The sequence below is a fragment of the Schistocerca nitens genome, chromosome 6, assembly GCF_023898315.1.
Source record: "Schistocerca nitens isolate TAMUIC-IGC-003100 chromosome 6, iqSchNite1.1, whole genome shotgun sequence".
In the NCBI taxonomy this organism is placed as follows: domain Eukaryota; kingdom Metazoa; phylum Arthropoda; class Insecta; order Orthoptera; family Acrididae; genus Schistocerca; species Schistocerca nitens.
Window position 1 is genome coordinate 361,932,841 of NC_064619.1, and position 23,266 is coordinate 361,956,106.

Sequence of the window (23,266 nt, forward strand, 5' to 3'; positions counted from 1 at the left end):
CGAGTGGCGGGACAGTCCTTTCGGACAAATGACATACAAGATTGACTAGCTGTGTAGGTTGTATAACGAAGCTGGTATCGTTATCACACCTGTAGATGAGGTTCTGGACGTCCACGCAGCACAGACGCCAGCCAGGATCGTCGTATTGTAAGAACAGCAGTGGTAGATCGAACAGCAAACACAACACAGATAAGAGAGCTTGTGAGCCTAGGCGTGACAACATGAACTGTTGCGAACGATTTATTAGCAGTGGAAGTGCACGTATTTAACCTGGCTTCCACTCTCGCCGCAGCATCGAGGTGGACGTCCCGACTGGTGCCTCAGCGTATCAGTTGGAAGACGTGGTCTTCAGCGATGAAAGCGTATTGTGCTTGTACGCAAGAGCCGGGCGTTCGCGCATATGATTTTACATGGCGAGCGCTGTGTTTCATAGAGTGTATTCCCTCAAGACACACTGTCCCACCCCAGACCTCGTGATGTAGGGTGTGATAAGTACAACTCTCACTCGCTTTTGCTGTTTCTGGAGGGGATGCTGTCGGTACATGCAGAATGTGTCGTGCTGTTGCAACAGAAAAATGCTCGGCCACACATTCTGTGTGAAACTCAACGTGCTCTGCAAGATGTTCAGCATGTTCCCTGGCCAGCACAACCTCCGGACATGTCTCCAATTAAGAATTTGTGGGACTCTGGGGACTCGTCAGCGAACCGCTCTTACAGAACTACTTCAACATGTCGAGTAGGTGTGGCACAACTTAACGCCAGGACAGTATTCGCCATTTGTACGATCGATTGGATGCCGGAGCCAGTGTCCTGATTGCCAACTGTGGAGGTTACATCACGTACTGATACTGATGTTTTAGCTTGGGTCCATACATGGTACCTCAGAACCGCTTGTGCTGTTGACCTGTAAATGCAATCATTCCTTGTACTCCATATGCAGTGTTGCAATAAAAAATCTTCAGTGAACTGTAAACCTCTGCATTCCTTGTTCTCCATCTGCAGTGTTGCAGCAATAAATCTTGAGTGCTAGGCGCTGTGGAAAAGCGGTTCTAAGCGCTTCAGTCGGGAACCGCGCTGCTGCTACGGTCGCAGGTTCGAATCCTGCCTCGGGCATGGCTGTGTGTGATGTCCTTAGGTTAGTTAGGTTTAAGTAGTTCTAAGTCTAGGGTACTGATGGCCTCAGACGTTAAGCCCCATAGTGCTTAGAGCCATTTTGAAATCTTGAGTGAACTGGAAACCTCTAAAAGGGTATATAAATATTTTTTCCGACGGTGTATGTGCTGGAATTGGATGTACGTCCTCCACTCCTTCTCCTGTCGCTGTCTCTTCCAACCTCCTCTTTTCTTCCATCTACTTCTTTCCCGTCTCTCTGTCAATTGCCAACCCTCCTCTCTGTCCATCTTCTCTTCTCCCCTCTTCCTGTCCTAGAGAATTGCTTATCATTATTTGCAAACGAAACCTTGATTGGGAATTGATGACGCTCAAAGGAGTGGGTACGTCGATTGGGATCGTTGGTATGAGGGTTGTGAGAGAGACCTCTCAAACTGCTGGATCTACGGGGATGGTAGCTTAAAAAAAAAGTTCAAATGGCTCTGAGCACTATGGGACTTAACATCTGAGGTCATCAGTCCCCTAGAACTTAGAACTACTTAAACCTAACTAACCTAAGGACATCACACACATCCATGCCCGAGGCAGGATTCGAACCTGCGATCGTAGCGGTCGCGCGGTTCCAGACTGAAGCGCCTGGATGGTAGCTTCAGTATTTCGCATATCTTTAATCTGCAGATGAGTAGGATTGCGAAATTTTGGACGATTCAGATTCTGTAGTAGTATTCTGATCATAAGCCGACAAGCTTTGAATATAACATTCCTAATTTCTGTTAAAATGGGCTGTGGAGAAAAAAACAAAACGGCACGTTATTCAGTTATATATATAGACAGAAAGCATGTATGTATGAGAAAAAATTGTCTATAGTTGAAATGCCCTGGTATTGTAGTTAAAAATGACTGTGAGAAACTAATCTAAACAACACATTTTAACAACTTGATATTTTCATTCTCAGTCCGTTTAATAGGAAAAAACTTACATTTTTCTTTTATAAAATGGTGTTGTCTATATCTGTTTGAATGTTCATGTAAAAATTTGACGTTAATCGCTGAAGAACTTTTCGTGGTTTCTGCTAACAACGTTTCCACTTTATATAGTATATGTATAGAAATTTATATACAATATGTACTAAATGAATATATTGCCAATGTTTCTGCGAACGTTCCTTAGTGTAGGAGTAAAAATTAGAAGTTAAGCAATCAAGAACTTCGTGGGGTTTTAGCCAATCAACGTTTCCTTTTTGTGTATATATGACAATCTGAGTAAGGCGTACCCAGGAGCAGAATTAGACTCAGATAGTAGTAATGAAGGGTAGGCTGAACTTATGAGACTATTCAGGAAGAATCAATGGGTAAAGAAGTGGGATACGGAAGAAGAAAGGAATGAAGGCACATCTGTGAAGCTCTCTGAGGCAATAAATACTGCGATAATGTTTGCCTCAGTAGTCAGTTCAGTTGAAGAGGAATGGACAACTCAGAAAAGGGCAATCGATGAACTTGAAAAGGAATACATGGGTACAAATAAGGTAACTGCGAAGAAACCGTCATCTAGGAACAGATGCTATACCAAAATGCTCAGCGAACTTCAGAAATATGGGAATACAAGTCACTTAGTAATGAAGTAAACAACAAGTGCTGGGAACGTAGGGCGAAATGGCTGCAGAAAAATGTGAATAAATCGAAAAAGAAATCATTGTCGGAAGGACTTACTCAGCATAGAAAAGTCCAAACAACCTTCGATGAAATTAAACGCAAGGACGGCGACATTAAGAGTGCACTGAGAATAGCACTGTTAAATGGAGAGAAGAAAGCGGATAGGTGGAAAGAGTACACTGAAGATCTCTACATGGGCGACTTATCTGATGACTTGATAGAAGAAGAAACAGTATGGAAGAGGTAGGGGATCAAGATTAGAAGCAGAATTTAAGAGCTTTGCAAGACTTAAGACTGAATAAGGCAGAGAGGATAGATAATATTAAATCAGAATTTCTACAATAATTTTGGGAAGTGGCAACAAAACGGCCATTGATGTTGTGTGTAAAACGCAAGAGTCTGGGAATATACCATTTGACTCTAGGAAAAACATCATCTACACTATTCTCCAGATCAAAAGAGCCGGTAAGTGTGAGAATTATCGCTAAACCACCTACACAGTTCAAGCATCAAATTTGCTGACAAGAATAAGATACAGAAGAATGAAAAAAATATGTTCAATCTGATTCTTCCGCCTTTATGGGCAGTTTCACACCCCAAGAACAAGAAAGTGCCATGATACCTTTGCCCGCTCCTCCACCCTCTTTTGACAAGGCCTTTGGCAGAATGAGGCTGACGTCTTATGCTGTACGTCTTCCGTCGCCATTGCTGACGACTTTTATTCTAAATATAACCGGTAGCGGGGTTCGAACCCGGGACCGATGACTGTACCCCCAGAGCATCAGAGCATTAACGAAAGTTTTAGTAAAAACTTTTCCTGTATACACATTCCTATATACAATATACAAGCCTATGTAACCTATGTCCCTACAAAAGTTCAATCATGAGGGTCTCACATGAAAATTTGAAGGAAATCGGTCAAGAACTTTTGGAAATTTTTGGTAAAAACATTCCCGGTTATACTGCATGATGTTTTTTGTAAGTAGGCGAAGTTAATATCTTTTAAACTATTTAGGCGAATAAAATTTGATACGGGGAAACTTAAGAAATGCCCAGAGAATAAGATCTGACAGTAATGTAACCAAACCACGCAGCAAGAAACCTTGCGTGAACCAAACAGTTCTGTAAGGTAAATGAGGAGCTTACATCTACGAGGTGGTACTTCATAATTAGATTTTACAAGCAATGCTTCCTTCCGTGGTATTTAAACGTGGAAATCTACAACATAATTTTAACACATATATTAAGTACAGGAAGTTTCGGCGGCCGGAGTGGCCGTGCGGTTCTAGGCGCTACAGTCTGGAGCCGCGAGACCGCTACGGTCGCAGGTTCGAATCCTGCCTCGGGCATGGATGTGTGTGATGTCCTTAGGTTAGTTAGGTTTAAGTACTTCTGAGTTCTAGTGGACTGATGTCCTCAGATGTTGAGTCCCATAGTGCTCATAGCCATTTGAACCATTTGAACAGGAAGTTTATGTTGAAGAAAACTGTATTTAAAATAAAAGATTAAACGCAAAATCCTTAAAAACACTTACGATTACAATTTCACCCGCAAAATTTTTGCCACGGCTTATTGCCGAAACACCTTCCCAAAACACTACGGCACAAGAAAAGCGATCGCCATATCAATGGGAAAATCTAGCATTAAGGTCAACAATGAATTTAATTTCTAGTGTTGGATCTAGCCAACACAAATACACTATAATGAAGGTCTCATTGGTAAACAGAAATGCCGAATCCAGGCACAATTACATATATAGCCATACATTTGACTTATCAGAAATATAAATAATCCGAAGGAGCAGACCTTTAGCTCAGAGAATTACGCTCAGACAAATATTTCAGTAAGCCACCGAGCACAGGCAACAGAGGTGGGCGTATCGTAGTGTGAGAAACACTGACCACAAACTCACGATATGGCAGATATTTGATAATCCTTGAAATATCCTGTGCGGCTCCCTGCACCCAGTCCCTCACAACATGGAATATTAAAGCCGGACGAATTAGCGGGTGCGGACAGAAGGACTCCTTACTCAGCTCAGTGTCATAACTCGACTTCATTAGTTACACCAAATTTTGACGTAAACAGGACTAACTGTGGACTGACCAACTATGTCCGGAACTCGGCCCGTGACGCCTAGTCCGCTGTCATTTGCTGCCTTGCTCTTGCTGCCCCAGCAACTCTGCTCAAGACCTACTTTAGTACTCGCTCTGCCAGAGATAATCAGCAACGAGCTACAATTAATTCGTGCTGCCAATAGTAGTGCCAGTGAATAATGCCAGAAGTCAAGGCACGCAAATTCGATTGCGAATCCCCTACGGCTCAGTTAACTTAAGAAAACGTCATGTCAGAGTAATATTTCGCCCACTTCCAAAAATAGGTGCTCTTCTCGGTTCGGCGGATGATAATCTGGGATTGGAGAAGGCTGTAGTCTGCAGAACACCTCATCAGTGTGGTCAGACGACACCCAAAATGCGTGAGAGATGCGTTGAAAGTGATCGCCACACACGGTTTTTGCAGCCCAGTGAGTCAGCCATAGTCATTGTATCTCCACAGGACATTCAAGGTACCTTACTCTGCCACAGATACCTTGGTCTCGACGAGATCCTTCTGGCACTCAATTATTAAGGAATCAATGGATGTACGTTTAGCGTAAGAATTTATTAATCTTGATTGCGGCTTTCTACAGGTAAAGGCAAGGGACCCGGTGATTTCTTTACTTTCTTCAGGAAGAAAACATTTTATGACCAGTGACGGGACTAGTAACATTTTATTAAATCTGACATCTGAATTTTAAGTTCGCGAGTGTGCATTCCAACAGAGAGCGCACATGTACAAGTAGTATCACATTACGCACGCGCTTGCGCGCCGCGTATGGAACAGTATTTGGAGAGAGAACGTAACCCGACAGAGGCCGCTCTTGTAGCGGCTACTTTCGAGCATGTGTTCAAATGGCTCTAAGCATTATGGGACTTAACCTAGCTAACTTAGGGACATCACACACATCCATGCCAGAGGCAGGATTCGAACCTTCGACCGTAGCGGTCGCGCGGTTCCAGACTGAAACGCCTAGTACCGCTCGGCCACACCGGCCGGCTCGCGTATGTGTTGGTTCAAATGGCTCTGAGCACTATGGGACTCAACTGCTGTGGTCATCAGTCCCCTAGAACTTAGAACTACGTAAACCTAAGTAACCTAAGGACATCACACACATCCATGCCCGAGGCAGGGTTCGAACCTGCGACCGTAGCAGTCGCACGGTTCCGGACTGCGCGCCTAGAACCGCGAGGCCACCGCGGCCGGCCCGCGTATGTGTCTTCGTAACTATTGTTGTTATAAATGTAGAGACTTGAACTGGCAACCTCCAGTGAAAAACACTCGCCTGAAGATGGCTGAATGGTTATCAGTCGAAATATCGTGGCGGGAAGTCGATGTTATTCGGCTGCAATCCTGAAAATTCATAGAATATGTTTCCACTGACATACATGCGATCATTTGCATATTCATATAATGCACTATGGGGCAGTATTCAACTATGTATGTCAATAGAGTTAGATGACATACATTCTTGTGTTGCGTAATTTGTTAATTACGCGATTTCAAACATTGTATGTTGTTAGGATATAAAAATATCATCGTAATAGAATAGTCAAGTACACATTCTGTACAAAAATGAAATAGACTTTTTTTAAGACAGTATGCCAAATAAGCAATGACATAACTCTGTAAAAATCTGTAATAATAAGAACAATTAAATTTAAACTGACTCAACACAAATATTTATTTGCGTTAGCTTAAAAAATAAGAATAAATTGTTGCACATATACAACACGAGCAGTAAAACTGAGATGATGTAAAACGTATCATTTTGTAAATAGAAACAATGAAACTTCGACAAGCAGAATGAAGTCACAGTGCCGATTCCTTATCGACTTTGTCACGTGAATGCTGTAGTACATGCTACAACGTAGAGTAATTCAAGATTAAGTTATTCTGTATTGCCAGCCGGGGTGGCCTAGCGGTTCTAGGCAATTCAGTCTGGAACCGCGCGACCGCTACGGTCGCAGGTTCGAATCGTGCCTTGGGCATGGATGTGTGTGATGTCCTTAGGTTTAAATAGTTCTAAGTTCTAGGGGACTGATGACCTCAGAAGTTAAGTCCCATGGTACTCAGATCCATTTGAACCATTTTTGGAACGATTCTTACGCCTCCAGAAGAAACCGGGACAATAAATGAAATTTGTGACATGACTAGTGAGATATATTTGCAATCTTCTTATTAAAAATGTGTTAAGTGGTTCCAATTAGGAAGCATAGATTTCAGTGATACGATTCGCAGGGCGTGTACGGTGAAGTGCGCTCTGGACGGTAGTAAGATCACGACCGTTATCGAGGGCCGAGCTGCAACTTCATAAAACTGCTTGTAATCGCATGGCAAAAATACTTTTTGAACGTTTTCGCTGTATGGATCATTTGTAGAGTCTTCTTCGGGTCACTCTACCACAGATGACACGTTGTATTTCTTGGAGAAAATGTCTAAGGGGCACTAGACAACTACAGGCACACAGTGAGACGGACTAGCATCGCAAGGTGCGAGCTGACATCTGGAAGCGCTGCAGGTTTGGCAGTTGTACCCAACAAATACGCCTCCACTACCCACAATCAGTGTACCTCCAATGTGGAGAAAAAGTGTAAATACTTCCAAAAAAGATGTATGGACACTAAATTACGCATAATAAAGACTTAGTAAGAGAAAGGACAGTATATAATTATCTATTTTTAAATGTGACTGTAAACCCAAAATAATCTTATGTGACTATGAGAGGTAGAAATTGTAATTTTAAAATTAATACTATGAAGAATTAAATTATAATTGTCAAATAAGGGATAACCCTTGTTCACTCAAAAATATGTAAGATTACAAACCCTAACAACCAACTTCATCCTTTGGTCCAGCAGTGAAGGATTAAATTCCCGGACCGTGTTACATTCACAAAAATATTTCGCATTGTTAAATGGTACGTGACTTTCACATAAACATATCATAATATCTTTACTGTATACTGTCATCGAAGGAAATGAAGTAATAGATGCCAGTATCCAGTGAGGTCAGATGTAATCTACCTAAACATAACGAAAGAAGAAAGAGTCGTTAATTTTCCTTTTCTTTTGGTGCAAATCTTTATTATAACAGCTAACGGTAAATTTTAGAGAGTAATGATAGCCAAAAAACATAATATATGTGAAGTAGTAAACGAGAGTTGAAGATTAGACTACATTCAATTTTTTTAACTAGCTATTTCTGTCTGTGATGAGATGTTGAAAGCGATGGTTGTATCGAGCAGCCATAACAGTGCTCTGTAATAAAAATGTTTACGTGGAAAATATAATTGTCAGTGTTGTTAGAAGCACAAGTATTTACTTATCTCTGTGAAACCATGAAGGAATAATTACTCGTCTACGAAAGCCGCACCACGACGGTACACAAAATCATGGCCGATCGCTGAAATGAATCTACGCCGAAGCAACATTAGACGTTGATGCTCTTCACGGGTATGCGGTCGGGTTTCATAGTCCTTACGATACTATATTTCGACGGTCAGCCATCTTCAGGTGAGAGTGCAGGTGCACAATCACGCCGGCGTCGAAATACCGTGACATCAGGACGATGAAATCCGGCCGTATCCTGTGAAGAGCACCAACAAGCATTACTCCGGAAAAATCTTCGTAATCACAATACAAGATGTGTAGCGTGGACCACAGTTAACTCACAGGAACCGAAATACTACGAAATGCAGAGGTAAAAGCCAATATTAACTGTTATCAAGCCCATCGTCGCCAACATTTATCCAACAAGGACAATATACAAGTATGAACTGCACAGCAACTATAACGCCGGACTGTGCCCAGTAAACACAGAAACACGCAACTAATTTAAGAAATAAACTATACAACATAGTGGTGAAGCAAGGTAAATCGCTTCTAGTTAACAACCCGAAAAGCAATTCACGAAAATAGGCTATATTCTGTGCTGATGCTGAAGTGGAAGCTGCCATGTAACTAAGCTGTGTGACACTAAAGATAAGATTTACTGCACGACAATGTATCTGACCGCCGGCCGGAGTGGCCGAGCTGTTCTAGGCGCTACAGTCTGGAACCGCGCGACCTCTACGGTCTCAGGTTCAAATCCTGCCTCGGGCATGGATATGTGTGACTTCCTTAGGTTAGTTAGGCTTAACTAGTTCTAAGTACTAGGGGACTGATGACCTCAGAAGTTAAGTCCCATAGTGCTCAGAGCCATTTGAACCATTTTTTGAATGTATCTGACCGTCCATTTCGGTTCGTTTTAAATGCTACAGCCGAGTAGCTAATAGCGTGCAGGACCTCCTATATTCGATAATGCAGGGCTAAAGCTTCAGCTTACATTTTCCTCTAAATGCGAATATAATGAAGGCAGAATTTGTTTCTGTCCTCAAGAAAGAGTCGAGAGTTTGACAACGAATGCCTACAATATCCAACCAACCATAGAGTAGTACCATGTTGATTGCTGGTTGGAAAATTAGCGTGTGGTACGTTAACATTCACACCCTAGAGTGCGACAAGCATACTGTTGTCTGATGTTTACATAAACGTTTATATCACTGATCAGAATCTAGGTGTCTTAAGAAGACAAGTAAAAATGAATCGTCATAGGTTCTCAAATGCATTAGACTTTGGCCATACACATTTATGTTAATACTGTAATTACATCCGTAATCGTCCACTTGAAGGAAGGAAGAAAGGAAATAAGGTAGGAAACGAGGAAGACTAGTCTGACCTACCTGCGGCCTTTTGGTTAGACATGAAACTTTTGCCCAGTTGCAATGAAACCCTGCACTCTTTTACGTACATAAGAATAGTCTTTAGAACGAAAGGAAATGGATACCTGAGAGATTTTCATCACGTAGCAGATCTTCCTACAATCTTGCTGGCCGTTCCAAATTATGGCCGAATGGAGTTTCCCACGATTTTCCATCAGACATTCCTTCAGGCATTCGCTTAAGGTGAATACAGCGATGTTTCTTTCGAAAGGGCATTGCTCTTTTGCTTCCCTCATCCTTCTGTAAGTCAAGCTAAAGCGCTAATCTTTCCTTCTTCCCTTCTATTTCCAACTTGTTTGGAGGGCCTTTATGCCCGCATGGTTCCGCTCTACTAGTGAATGTCTTGCTGCATCAAAACCTCCCCCATCCGTGTACTAATTCCCGCGAAGTGCATACGTCACTGGTCCACACAGATGGAAGTCGGGAAGTGTGAGATTTGGGTTGTAGGGTGGACGAGGAAGAACAGTCCGATGAAGCTTTATGAGCCCCTCTCAGGTGCACTGACTTATGTGAGGCCTGCGTTGTCATGGACAAGAAGAAGCTCGTTTGCATTTTTGTGACGACGAACACGCTCAATTCGTTTCGTAATGGCAGCACAATACGCTTCCAAGTTGATCGTTGCACCACAATGGAGGATATAAACAGAATAACACCTTCAGAGTCCGAGAAGATAGACGCCATGACTTTGCCTGAGGGTGTGGCTTTGATCTTTTTCTTCGCAGAAGAGATGATATGATGGCACTCCATGGATTACCGTTTTGTTTCCGGTTCGATGTGATGAACCCAAGTCGTCACGATCAGCCTCGTAGCGAGCAAGCAGTTGCACACAGATGGTGCTTCTTTCCTCTTTACGGTCTTTTGTTAGGCAGAGAGGAACCCAGCGGGAGCACATCTTTCAGTACCCAGCTGGTGGACGTGTCGGCACTACCTGCACAGACGTTCAGTTATGCAGCGGGGGGTTTACTTATGATCCGTCTATCACCTCGAAGGAGAATGTCCGCCGGTTCTAACACTGCAGGAATCGCCGCTGTGTGCGTCCGGCCGGGACGCAGGAGACCAGGCAGGGTTCCGCGATCTTGCTGCAATGATGACTGACGCCTCGCCCAACGACTCACCGTGCTTTTGTTGACTGCTATGTCGCCGTTGATATTCTACAAGCTTCTATGAGTATCAGCGATGCTCTTGTTTCCCGCCAAAAGAAACTCAATGACAGCTCTCTGCTTGGACTTTACCTCTGTTACAAACGCCATTTTGAAGGCCACGTGTAGCTCCGCCATCCATCGAAACTCCATGAAACTATAGGGGCTGAAGCAGGAATGTTGTATAACGTCTCATTCAAATTCCGCAGTCTTTTTCTAAAGAAATGAAAAGAGACAAAAAGGCGTTGCATTATTTATTGATCGCCCCCCCCCCCTTACAGTTTCTGCGATAACTTTTAAAGAAATAAACACTTTACTTACTTTTATTTCATCTGTCTGGTTTTCATTTGACTTCCCATACAGCTAACGATGACTGGTACATATACACACAGTGACAAATACTCATGTATAATTCGGTTAGAGACACTTACCTAAAACAGCGTAAAGTGCCCTTGGGTCCAGAATTCAGAGGTGACGAAATCGTAGTAGGATAGTAGAAGATCTCGACCGAAACCGTGTCAGTCACCCGATAGCCACAACTGTAAGATACTAGTATGTCTTGCTACCAAAGTGTGCGCCTTGTTGTCGCAGAGGAGTTCACAAGGGAAACTCCACATCGTACCCCCTTAGATTTAGAGGTAAGATGGCCCATTGGACAGCCCGTCAAAACCTGAAAACCGATCAAGCACGAAAACAGGAAGAAGGTGTCCTGAACTTTGGGAAAAATAGTAAAATAGAAACAGTGAATGGTCCAAGATTAACATGTGCAACATCGACCGACGGTAAATTTCCATGGCGTCGTGGTCGTGTGGTTATGGTGGTGCACTGTGGAGGGAGAAATCCGGGTTCCAAATCTACCTAATGGCCCACACTTATTTTTTTCTCAAAATTATGAACTGTCTGTCCGATCATTGACCTGTCGCTTCGCTGTATTCAAATTTGTGTCTGTATCGTGGTGTAACGTCCGTTTGCAACAGCGACACATAACGAAGGGACCTCCTGACGAACGTACCTCCTTTTTGTTGCACACAAGTGCAACATGTTATGCTCTTGCGTTCTGTTTTGACTGTTGAATTCCTTCGTTGTAAGATAGTTCACATCCATGTATTTGTTGCTTTCATTTCTGTGAGAGCTCTATGACGCATCTCGCCTGCTCTCACTGTTCATCACATTTACTTGCGACCGTAAGATATTCTTACCACATTACTCATATTCTATAACCAATGTGTAGTATGACAACTACCAAGCCTACGGAAGGAGAACAGATAGGCCATTGAGGTGACACACTGTTCATAAAATTGTGAAGAAAATAAAAGGGCGCACGAAGGTCTGAAGACGGATTTTGCGCTTTGTAGACCAACACCGTGACCCCACACCCACGATGGCGCTGTTCTTCCAAGTCACTTGATGTTGCACATCTTCAGTTTGGGCCGTCTCAATTCTGAAGAAAAATTGTATACCAATGAATTGTATTATAGTTTAGAGGAATGAGAAGGGCTTACAAATATTTAGTACACAGGCGCTTACGAGAAATGGTATTTTTCCATAATTGATGTTATGGGCTCAGACGGGAGCCCGGTGGCGCATTCAGGGTGTGAGCGGCAGCCATACTGGCTGCTTCCTCAATTGCAGTCTGATTTTTTTGCGAAGTGATGGTGTCTAGGAAGCTTTGATGGCACTGAAATATACGATGGTTCATTGTTCTGCATCTACAAGACACGTTTGTCCAGCCGAGTAGGTCATCAGCACAGCTGGCCTATGCGTCGATACCCCTCATGTGTTGTTCTCTGTCCTGGACTCACCAACTTGCTTCTGACATAGGCATCATCATCGCAGCGGCGTTGCCAAGCAACGACCGTTGCCAAATGACGAAGTCGCGCTCACTCTATTACACATGCCAGAGATCTTCCCGCTGCCTCAAAGTCCGAAATATGAACTGAGGCCCTCCCACCTACAGACGTCTGCAGTAGGTCTCATTATGGTTAATTATTGACAACACTTCTCTGCCTTCTTTGCTTACATCTCCATCCACCGCCAGAAGAGATCCACTCGCTAACTCCATTGCCCTCGACAGTATTACACATGTTACAATCGTTTGGTGATTGAATGTTGCAATTTTTTCGTTGATGTAGAGGTAATTCCACGGAATAGTGTAATTCAGATCCCAAAATGAATAAATCATATTCACATTTTATTGCGACCGGATGACTTTCTCTCTGCAGTAATTATAGCGATTGAGAAGAAAAGGAAAGTCAAGAAATGAAGAAATGTGACGATGCAATGTTACTTATAATCCGTCTTTTTTGCAATCAAGACGGATTATAAGTAACATTGTATATCCAGTGACATTATGTCTGTTTTTGCAAAATGTGAGGATGCTAGAACTGTAAGTTTGATTTCTAATGCAGCAAGACTTTTATTAAGGGTGATAAATAGAAGACTTCACAGAAGACTGGAGAAAGGTATTGGAGAAGAACACTAGGAATTTAGAAGAGGGAAAGGTACAAGAGAAGCAAATGGAGTGCTGAAAATTATGGGTGGGAGTTTATACTGTTTTGATTGGTTTGGAGAAAGCATCTTCTAGAGAACAGTAGAAAAAATAAATGGACATTCTAAGGAAGAATGGTGTCAACTGGAGAGATAGAAGGCTGATTAAAAACCTCTGTCTACAACAGAAAATAGAAGTAAAAATTAGGAATGAGATGACAGAGCAAAGCACAATTGGAAGGGGACTGAGGTAAGGCTGCTGCCTCTCCCAATACCAATATATGTTTGGAGAGTATTACTCAGAAATGTTTGAAACAAAATAGAGGAGTGCGGTTGGCGATATGAGCATAGAATGCATTCGATTTGCAGACGATATGGGGCTATTGGCAGACAGAGAGAAAGAACTATGACTGGAACGTTAAAAGAATTAAATAAGATCTGTGAGGAATTTGGAATGACAATTACGAAGCGCAAGTGCAAGAAAAGTAAGACCAATTGTAAAGTTAGGATAGGCAGATGGAGGTAGTGCTTTGGAATGTCTGGGAAGTATTATTATGGATGACATGACATGTTATAAGAAGATGAAAACACATATACGAATTGCCAAGGAGGCATTTAATAAGAAGAGGAGGCTTCTGTGTGGGTGCATGGACAGTAACCTGAGGAAGAGACTGGCGAAGAGAGTCATATGGAGAGCGGCATTATGCGGAGCTGAAATACGGACACTGAAGAGAGAGGAAAAAAAGAATAGAAGCATTTGGGATGTGGATTTGGAGAAGGACGGAAAGGATAAAATGCGTAACAGAACAAGATATGAGGAGTTGGTGAAAAGAGTGTGAGAGAGAGACAAATTTTAAAGGTAACAAGGAAAACACTATTGGTTTGGATACTGAGTGAGAAGAGGTTGTTTTCTGATGGGTGCTATCGAAGGAACGGCGAATGGCAGAACAAGAAGACGACGCACAAGATACCAGACGGTGATTAGTATAAGGACAGGAAACAATTAAGAGAAAATGAAGAGGGTAGCAAATGACTGGACTGCATAGGGAGAGCCACTGTGAAGACCTGCCCTGGGGCAGAACACTGATGATGACGATGATTGTGTAACGAGGCACTGAAAATATTCAGACAATATTCCTACATATCTCCTGAAATTTTCTATCTGAATTTGGGTTTCACCCTCTACAGCAGTGAATAGTCACTTGTTCGTGACGTCAGTTGTGTTAGTGAGGTACTAATTGTACCTTCTAGCACCGTTTGATCAATTACAGATGGACTGTAAAGGCTTGGTGGTTTTTATTTGTTATCTGCCAGAACTGAGCGATAGCTCATTCTCAAATAAATGTACTGAGTAAAATAGACTTTTTACGAAGGGTGAGGACTAAAGTGAATAATTTGATTATGTACTTACGCCCATGAAGCGAAGGTTCTTACAAATATAACACGGTGATGCGTGTAGCAGACGGCAGGAAAGCGAGTTGCATTGGCGCTGTAAGTGAAATTACAGCCGACCGGCGATCGTAAGAGTGCGCGCTGCCCGGATGCTCTCTGGAGGAATCTCAGCCGTCTGCGGCAATTAGTAGGGAAGCTAAATTTCCAGCTGCAGCCGAACGAGGCACATGGGGCGGTATGCGGCTAATTGCGATTCAACCCAGATGGGGGCGGAATGCACAGAGAAGATCGTCTGGCACTGCGCTGCACCGACAAGTGCTGATTCACAACATGTGCTCGTACTTCATCTATATATTTTACACTCTTGAGTAGACGTACAGTGCGGCTTAAAAGCTAATCAGATTAAATATACTGCTTTTGACCACATAATTTGCTTTTAAATGAAATATTCATTTAAAAACTGTTTCGTAGATTATTCATTTTAATACAGAAACATTCTGGCAATCGATTCTCAGAGAGTGACATATTTTATCCCTAAGTGTACAGAAAGCTCTTTGAGATTCGATATATTGTAGAGGCCGGTTCATTTCAGCCAAAGCGTAGTTAGGCAGAAATTTCCAACAGGGAACGTGTCGGAGATCGTGCTGCCTTTCATGTTTCAACCACAAATGGTGCGCAGTAAGATCGACTGTTGGTGTGAGCTTCAACCCCTGTAGCTTTAATGTTTTCACGAGATGTATAAGCTGATTATCTGTTTAGTTTTTATTCATCAGTCTTCTGACTGGACTGATACAGCCCACCACGAATTCCCCTCTTGTGCCAGTCTCTTCATCTCAGAGTAGCACTTGCATACTACGTTCTCAATTATTTGATGGATGAATCCTGTTATCTATCTTCCTCTATAGTTTTTACCCTCTACAGCTCCTTCTAGTATGACGATGGTTATTCCCTGACGTCTAGGCAGACGTCCTATCATCCTGACCCTTCTCCTTGTCAGTGTTTTTCATGTATTTCTTTCCACGCCGATTCTACGGAGAACCTCCTCATTCCAATGTTAGTCTCCATTTTATGACCTCCTTGCTCTGACCGTCATGGATTATTTTGCTCCCTAGGTAGCAGAATTCCTTAACTTCATCTGTTTCTTGATCACCTGTCCTGATGTTAAGTTTCTCGCAGTTCTCATTGCTGCTACTTCTCATTATTTTTGTCTTTCTTCCATTTATTGTCAATCCATTTTCTGTAGTCTGGACTGTTCATCTCATTCACCACATCCTATAATTCTTCCTCACTTAAGCTCAGAACAGCAATGTTATCAGTGAATGTTATCCTTTCACCCTCAATTTTAATTCCCAACTTTAACCTTTCTTTTACATCCGTCAGTGCTTCTTCGATGCAGAGATCGAGTAGTAGGGGCGAACGACTGCGTCCCTCTCTTACACGCTTTTTAATTCTAGCACTTCGTTCTTGGTCTTCGATTCTTATTCTTCCCTCTTGGTCCGTGCACATGTTGTATACTACCCATTTCTTCCTATAGCTTACTCTTTTTTTTCTGAGAATTTCGAACATTTTGCACCATTTGGCACTGTCGAATGCTTTTTCTGGGTCGATAACTCATATTAACGTTTCTTGATTTTTCTTTAGCCCTGCTTCCTTTATCAACAGCAACATCAGAACTGCCTCTCTTGTGTCTAACTTACCTGAAGGCAAACTGATCTTCATCTGACACGTCCTCAGTTTTCTTTTCTATTCTTCTGTATATTGTCCTTGCCAGCAACTTGGATGCATGAGCTGTTAAAATGACTCTCGCACTTGTCTGCTCTTGCAGTCTTCGGAATTGTGTGGATGATATTTTTACGAAAGTCACATGGTGTATCAACCAGACTCACACTTTCCTCAGACCAACACGAACAGTCGTTATATTGGTACTTCCAGCTCATTTTAGAAATTCTGGTGGTCTATTATGTATGCTTTCTGCTTTATTCGATATTAAGTCTTCCAAAGCTCTCTTAAATCAGGATTGTAATAATGGATCCTGTTGTGACTGACAATTCGCAATTTTTCACGAACACAACTTTTACTGATGTAAGTTCACAAGGTTGATGACTGGACAACAAAAGAAAGGTAACAATATCAATGCCAGTGAAAGTCTCCTAATTGAGGCAAACGGAAGTTCACTTCTAATTTTCCACAAAGGTTCGTGGTAACACACCAACACTAGTAAGAGTCCAATTCAGAGACGAAGACTTAATCGTCAGCGGTCGAAGTACACGAGGTAGGCATCCGGAAAGAACTGAACTTCGAGGCTGGTTCTAGCCCCAAACAGCTTCCAGCCAATCAGGTTTTGGCGTAGTGATACTTCCTGCAGGCCTTGGCTCGAGCTCCCCGGCAGGAAGTATTGCTCGGAATGTCTGTTTCCATTATCTAGTATGTAGAGTAAATAGCCGGTGTTTACCATTGTGCTTTTGGTACGCTTTGGCCATAGACAACCTCGGCCTCTGTGTTGTAATATAGGTTGCCGGCCCTCAGGGGCTACATTGGCTACGGCATAACAGATACCCTATCTCTTCTATATGGACTCATGTTTCTACTTCTATTCCGTCACCAGGCAAATCCTCCCCCTAATAGAGGTACCCAGTGTACTCTTCCCAGTTGTCCGCTCTCTCCTCTGCACTTATCAGTAGAATTACCGTTGCACTCTTAATATTACCACCATTGCTTTTAATTTCACCGACGCTTGTTTTTACTTTTGCATATGCAGAGTCAGTCCTTCCGACAATTATTCCTTTTTCGATTCCTTCACATTCTTCATGCAGCCATTTCGCCTTATCCTCCCTGCAATTCCTGTTTATTTCATTCCTTAGTGACTTGTATTTCTGTATTCCTGAATTTCCCTGAACGTTCTCTTTCTTCCTTCTTTCATCGATCAACTGAAGTATTTCTTCTGTTGCCTATGGTTTGTTTGCAGTTACCGTCTTTGAATCTACACAGTCTGATCAAAAGCATCCGGACACCCCCAAAACATACGTTTTTCATATTAGGTGCATTGTGCTGACACCTATTGCCAGGTACTCCATTTCAGTGACCTCTAGTCATGAGACAACGTGAGAGAGCAGAATGGGGCGCTACCCATAACTCATGGATATATGACGTTAGTATCTGTTCCCGAAAAAACAGTTACCGTGGATGACCATGCAGCTTTGCTAGAAATGAAATGATAATTAAATGGACACCCTAGCTGCAAACAGGCGTTGATGTACTTCATTGGGGACATGTTGAAAATGTGTGCTCCGACCGGGACTCGAACCCGGGATCTCCTGCTTACATGGCAGACGCTCTATCCATCTGAGCCACCGTGAGCACAGGGGATAGTGCGTCTGCAGGGACTTATCCCTTGCACGCTCCCCGTGAGATCCACATGCCCAACATGTCCACACCACATCCATTAGGCGCACTACGAATGTAGTGGTGTGGACATGTTGGGAATGTGGATCTCACGGGGAGCGTGCAAGGGATAAGTCCCTGCAGACGCACTATCCCCTGTGCCCACGGTGGCTCAGATGGATAGAGCGTCTGCCATGTAAACAGGAGATCCCGGGTTCGAGTCCCGGTGGGGGCACACATTTTCAACATGTCCCCAATGAAGTACATCAACACCTGTTTGCAGCTAGGGTGTCCATTTAATTATCATTTCATAACTCACGGACTTCGAACGTGGTCAGGATATCCGGTGTCACTAGTGTCATAAGTGTGTACGCGAGATTTCCACACTCCTAAACATCCCTAGGTCCACTGTTTCCGATGTGATCGTGAAGTGGAAACGCGAAGGGACACGTACAGCACAAAAGCGTACAGGCCGACCTCGTCTGTTGACTGACAGAGACTGTCGACAGTTGAAGAGGATGATAATGTGTAATAGGCATACATCTATCCAGACAATCACACAGAAGTTCCATACTGCATCAGGATCCACTGCAAGTACCATAACCGTTAGGCAGGAGGTGAGACAACTTGGATTTCATGGTCTAGCGGCTGCTCATAAGCCAACATCACGTTGGTAGATGCCAAACGACGCCTCGCTTGGTTTAAGGAGCGTAAACATTGGACTATTGAACAGTGGAAAAACGTTGTGTGAACTCAAGATTCACGATACACAATGTGGCGATTCCATGGCAGAGTGTGGGTATGGCAAATGCCGGTGAACGTCATCTTCCAGCGTGTGTAGAGCCAGCAATAAAATTTGGAGGCGGTGGTGTTATGGTGTGATCGTATTTTGCATCGAGGGGGCTTGCACCCATTGTTGTTTTGCGTGGCTGCCATGAAGGCTAAGGGTGGACCAACACCATAGTTAATTGAGGATTACCGATGGAGGGCGCGATGAACTTGTAAGTGATTTTCAGCCAGGTGTCCACATACTTTTGATCACATAGTGAATACATTTCTTTCCAGCTTCAGTGATTGCCGCTTTCAGAGATGTGTATGCTTCTTCAACCGAACTGCCTACTGTGATACTAATTATTGCAGTGTCTGTGGCCTCAGAGAACTTCAAACCTACCTATTCATTGCTTGGCACTTCCGTATCCCACATTTTTGCGCATTGATTATCCCTGAGTATTCTCTCAAGCTTCAGCCTATGCTTCATCACTACTAAACTGTGATATGAATCTATATCTGCTCCTTGGCACGCATTATAATCCAGTATCCGGTTTCGGAATCTCAGCCTGACCATGATGTAATCTAACTGAAATCTTTCTATTTCTTCCGGTTTTTTTCAAGTATACCTCCTCTTATGAATCTTGAACAGGGTATTCGCTACTATTAACTGACGTCCATTGTGACCTTTTTTCTCTCTCATTCCTCCTACCAAGTACACATTCTCCTGTAACCCTTTATTCTACTCGCTCCCCTGCATTCACATTCCAAACTCCCATGACTATTCGATTTTCATCTGCCCTGAAGTAGTGAACTACTCATTCACTATCCTAGTATACTTTCTCTACCCTCCGTCCTCGGCTTGCTACGTCGTCTTGCGTACCTGAACTATCGTTGTCGGCGTTGGTTTGCTGTCGAGTCTGTTGAGCCCTATTACTGAACAGTTCATAACAACTCACTCGCTGCCCTACCTTCCTTTTCATAACGACTCCTATTCCAGTTACACCATTGTCTGCTGCTGTTGATTTTACCCTATACTCTTCTGACCATAAATCGTTGTCTTCTTTCAATTTCACTTTACTGAGCTCCACTATATTTAGATTGAGCCTTAGTATCTTCCTTTTCAGGTTTGCTAGCTTTCCTGCCACGTTGAAACATCTGAGACTCCACGCTGCTACTCGTTGTCATGTTCCCCTCTCCCCTGGCAGTCCCTTTACGGAGATTCGAATAGAGGACTATTCTGGTATATTTTGGCAATGGAGAGATCATCACGATACTTTTATATTACAGGCCACATGTCCTGTGGATACATGTGTCTTTATTGCAGTGGTTTCCGTTGCCTTCTGTATCCTCATGTCACTGATAATTGCTGAGTCTTTCACCTTGAAGGGAAGTTTGCCAACCCTTCCCCATCCCTTTGACAAGGCCGTTGGTTGAATGAAGGTGACTGTTCTGGTGGAAGTCTTCGGCCGCCATTCCTGAAGATTTTCATTGAGTTTTTAAGCGCCGGACGTAGGACTTTTTGATTACCAGTCAAATGCCGTACCCCTAGATCACCGAATCTACCACATTATATACACATAGTCTACGATATATCACAATTAATAACGTACACTGTCGCAGATATAGCAATAGGATAATAGAAGAAAAATCGTTCCCGTAAACATGGATCCGCTATAGACTACTTTTTGACATACAGAGGCTCGACAGGAATATGGATACATCGCAACAAAAGCATGCTTCAACATAAATGCAGGTGCTAGCCAAGCCATTAGGTGGTGTTGTTATATCTGACCACGAACGGCACCCGTGCAATGTTTTCAATACGTTGAAAGTGCAAGTCGCGGTCAGAAATATGAGCACATGACGCTGGAGGTAACTGAATTCGAACGTGGACAAATTGTTGCTGCTGATATGGGGGATGCTTCCCTAACTGATGTTGCCGACGTGTTTGATTTTTGAAGAGGCACCGTATGGAAAGTTTATACAGTATACAGGGTAATCAGAAAAACATTAGCCTCTCACAACACGGGCGAAAGTTTGTGACGAGTGGTCAGACACACCGTCACTGAACAGGTCTGTGACGGAAAATAATACGACGGCATCTTTAAAAGTCATTGCAGAACTGAATGTCAGCAGCAAAATAGCACGTAGGGAGCTCGATAAGATACGAATTGTAGAGCGAACTGGAATTCTAAAATCACACATCAGTGATGCAAATGTCCATAACAGGGAAACGTGGTGCCGAAGATGTAAAATGTGTACTATGGAGGAACGGAAGAAAGTCTTTTGATCGGACGAGTCTTTTTTCATACTGCTTACAACTTATGACCGAGTTTTTGTCTGTCGTATACCGTCGAAAGCCTACGGTGCAGTCTACCAAGAGTGAAATATGGCGAGGATCCGGTGACGATATGGGGAGCTATGTCGTGGTGTTTCGTGGGCCACTTGATTACTCTGCAACGTCACATTACTACCAAGGACTGTATGACCATTTGGCTAATCAGACCGAACGAGGTGGCTATTTGGTTAGCACAATGGTTCAAACCGACGTTCGGCCATCCAGATTTAGAGGATTCTGTGGTTGCCCTAAATCTCTCCAGGAACATGCCGGGATGGTTCCTTTGAGAGTGCACTGTCCATATCTTTCCACATCCTTTGCTCCGTTTCTAATGGCCTTGATGTCGACAGGGCATTAAAGTCAATCTTCCTTCCTTTGGCTAATCAGGTGCATTCCATGGTACATTTGTGTCTTAATAATAATGCTTGTTCCAATAGGACAGAGCCCCTTTCACACAGCTTGCATCGTCCAGGGCTGGTTTTGTGAGCACGAAGATGATTGATCCCAGCTCCCCTTGTCACCACAGTCACCAGAATTATGTATTGTTGTGCCTTTGAGGATTGCTTTGGAGATATGGGTACGCGATCCCTATGCTCATTTATGACGTTACCTGAACTTGCCACCAATTTACAGGAAGAATGTTGTGATACTGAAAACGATTCACAGCCTGTATTTATCGACTTGAAGCTGTTTTGAATGTTTAGCGTTGGTAGTGTGCTGTGTTTTTAATGTTTGCATATTTTCGCCTACTGCTGTGATTGCGAACGTGTAGATACGAACCGCCATTTTCAGTTGGAAATATTGTCCCAGGTAGAACAAAGGCAACTGGAATGAAAACTTTTCGATTAAGAATGTATATAATTGGACTCAATGTTTACCTATCACATAACTCTACGAGTACTATACCATTTCACAGCATTACATGTTACTGTACACTCGTACGTCATCGTATAAGAATGCAGTAATACACGCGTCTTAGCACGTCGGTTACGAATCTTTTCAAGCTTCTCGGGATCATCTTGTAAATTATGACTAGGCACCAATTCGCTACGCCAGTTCTTCAACTGTATCACAATGGTGCAGTACACTTCAATTTAGAGATAATTCCAGGGAGAAAAATCCAAAGGGTTGAGGTGAGGTGATCTTGGAAGTCAAATTACAGATCTTACTAATCTGTCCATCTTGGACATGTCAGACTCCACTTGTACTGGTGCCCCATAATGCATATACAATTTGAGATTCGCGAAATTTGTGACCAGGTAGATCGGGAATTAATCGAAAAGTTTATATTTCAAACACATTTGTACTAGCTATGGCAATATTTAGTGCTCAAAGCGGTGGCTCTTAACCATGTATTCAGAACGATCTCACAAACGGATTGTCGGTGATCTCGTGATTACTTCAATTATTTTATCGTATCTTCTATAATGCTTGGATTCGTACAATCGTTGTTGTTCATTGTGATACGCACGGTATCTTAGTTCGCGCTTGTAGAAACGTACATTCACGGATCTTCAACAATTAACGAAAACGCGAGACGCAAAGCCTATCTTTCAATTAAGATAATTCTCATTTATTATTCCACCCCAGTAGCACATTTAATTAGATTAAATGTTTCGATCACTACATAGTTGCGTCAGCATCCCGTCTTGTCTACTCAGAACCATATATCAGAGTATCTATCTTTTAATGTCGGCGACTGGCGTCAGACGAACACTACTGTGGCGCGTTCTTACTTAATGGACGAAGCCATGACGAAGTGAGCTGCTTTTCTTCAAACCTTTTCAATTTTCTCTATGCGTCCTACATGGTACGAGCCTAGACTGACGAGCAATAAGTGCTTAAGTAACACTTCCTAGGCACTATTCCAGTGAATCTCAGTCATGAAAATTGAAGGTGGAGAGGGGGAGAAAGAAACGAAAAGGGAGGGGATCACTGCCGTTAGATGCATTGGGACGTTACACGGGCCGGCTGGAGTGGCCGAGCGGTTCTAGGCGCTACAGTCTGGAACCGCGCGACCGATACGATCGCAGGTTCAAATCCTGCCTCGGGCATGGATGTGCGTGATGTTCTTAGGTTAGTTAGGTTTAAGTAGTTCTAAGTTCTAGGGCACTGATGACCTCAGAAGTTAAGTCC

The 23,266-nt window shown here is 43.0% G+C and overlaps 1 protein-coding gene and 1 non-coding gene across 2 annotated transcripts in view; both read right to left on the reverse strand.

Moving 5' to 3' along the window:
- LOC126262905 (uncharacterized) overlaps nucleotides 1-23,266 on the reverse strand; it is a 318,098-nt gene that overhangs the window by 244,935 nt on the left and 49,897 nt on the right. The window lies entirely within an intron of this gene.
- On the reverse strand, nucleotides 17,924-17,998 carry Trnat-ugu (transfer RNA threonine (anticodon UGU)). The gene has a single exon. It is a non-coding gene; the product is annotated as a tRNA-Thr (tRNA).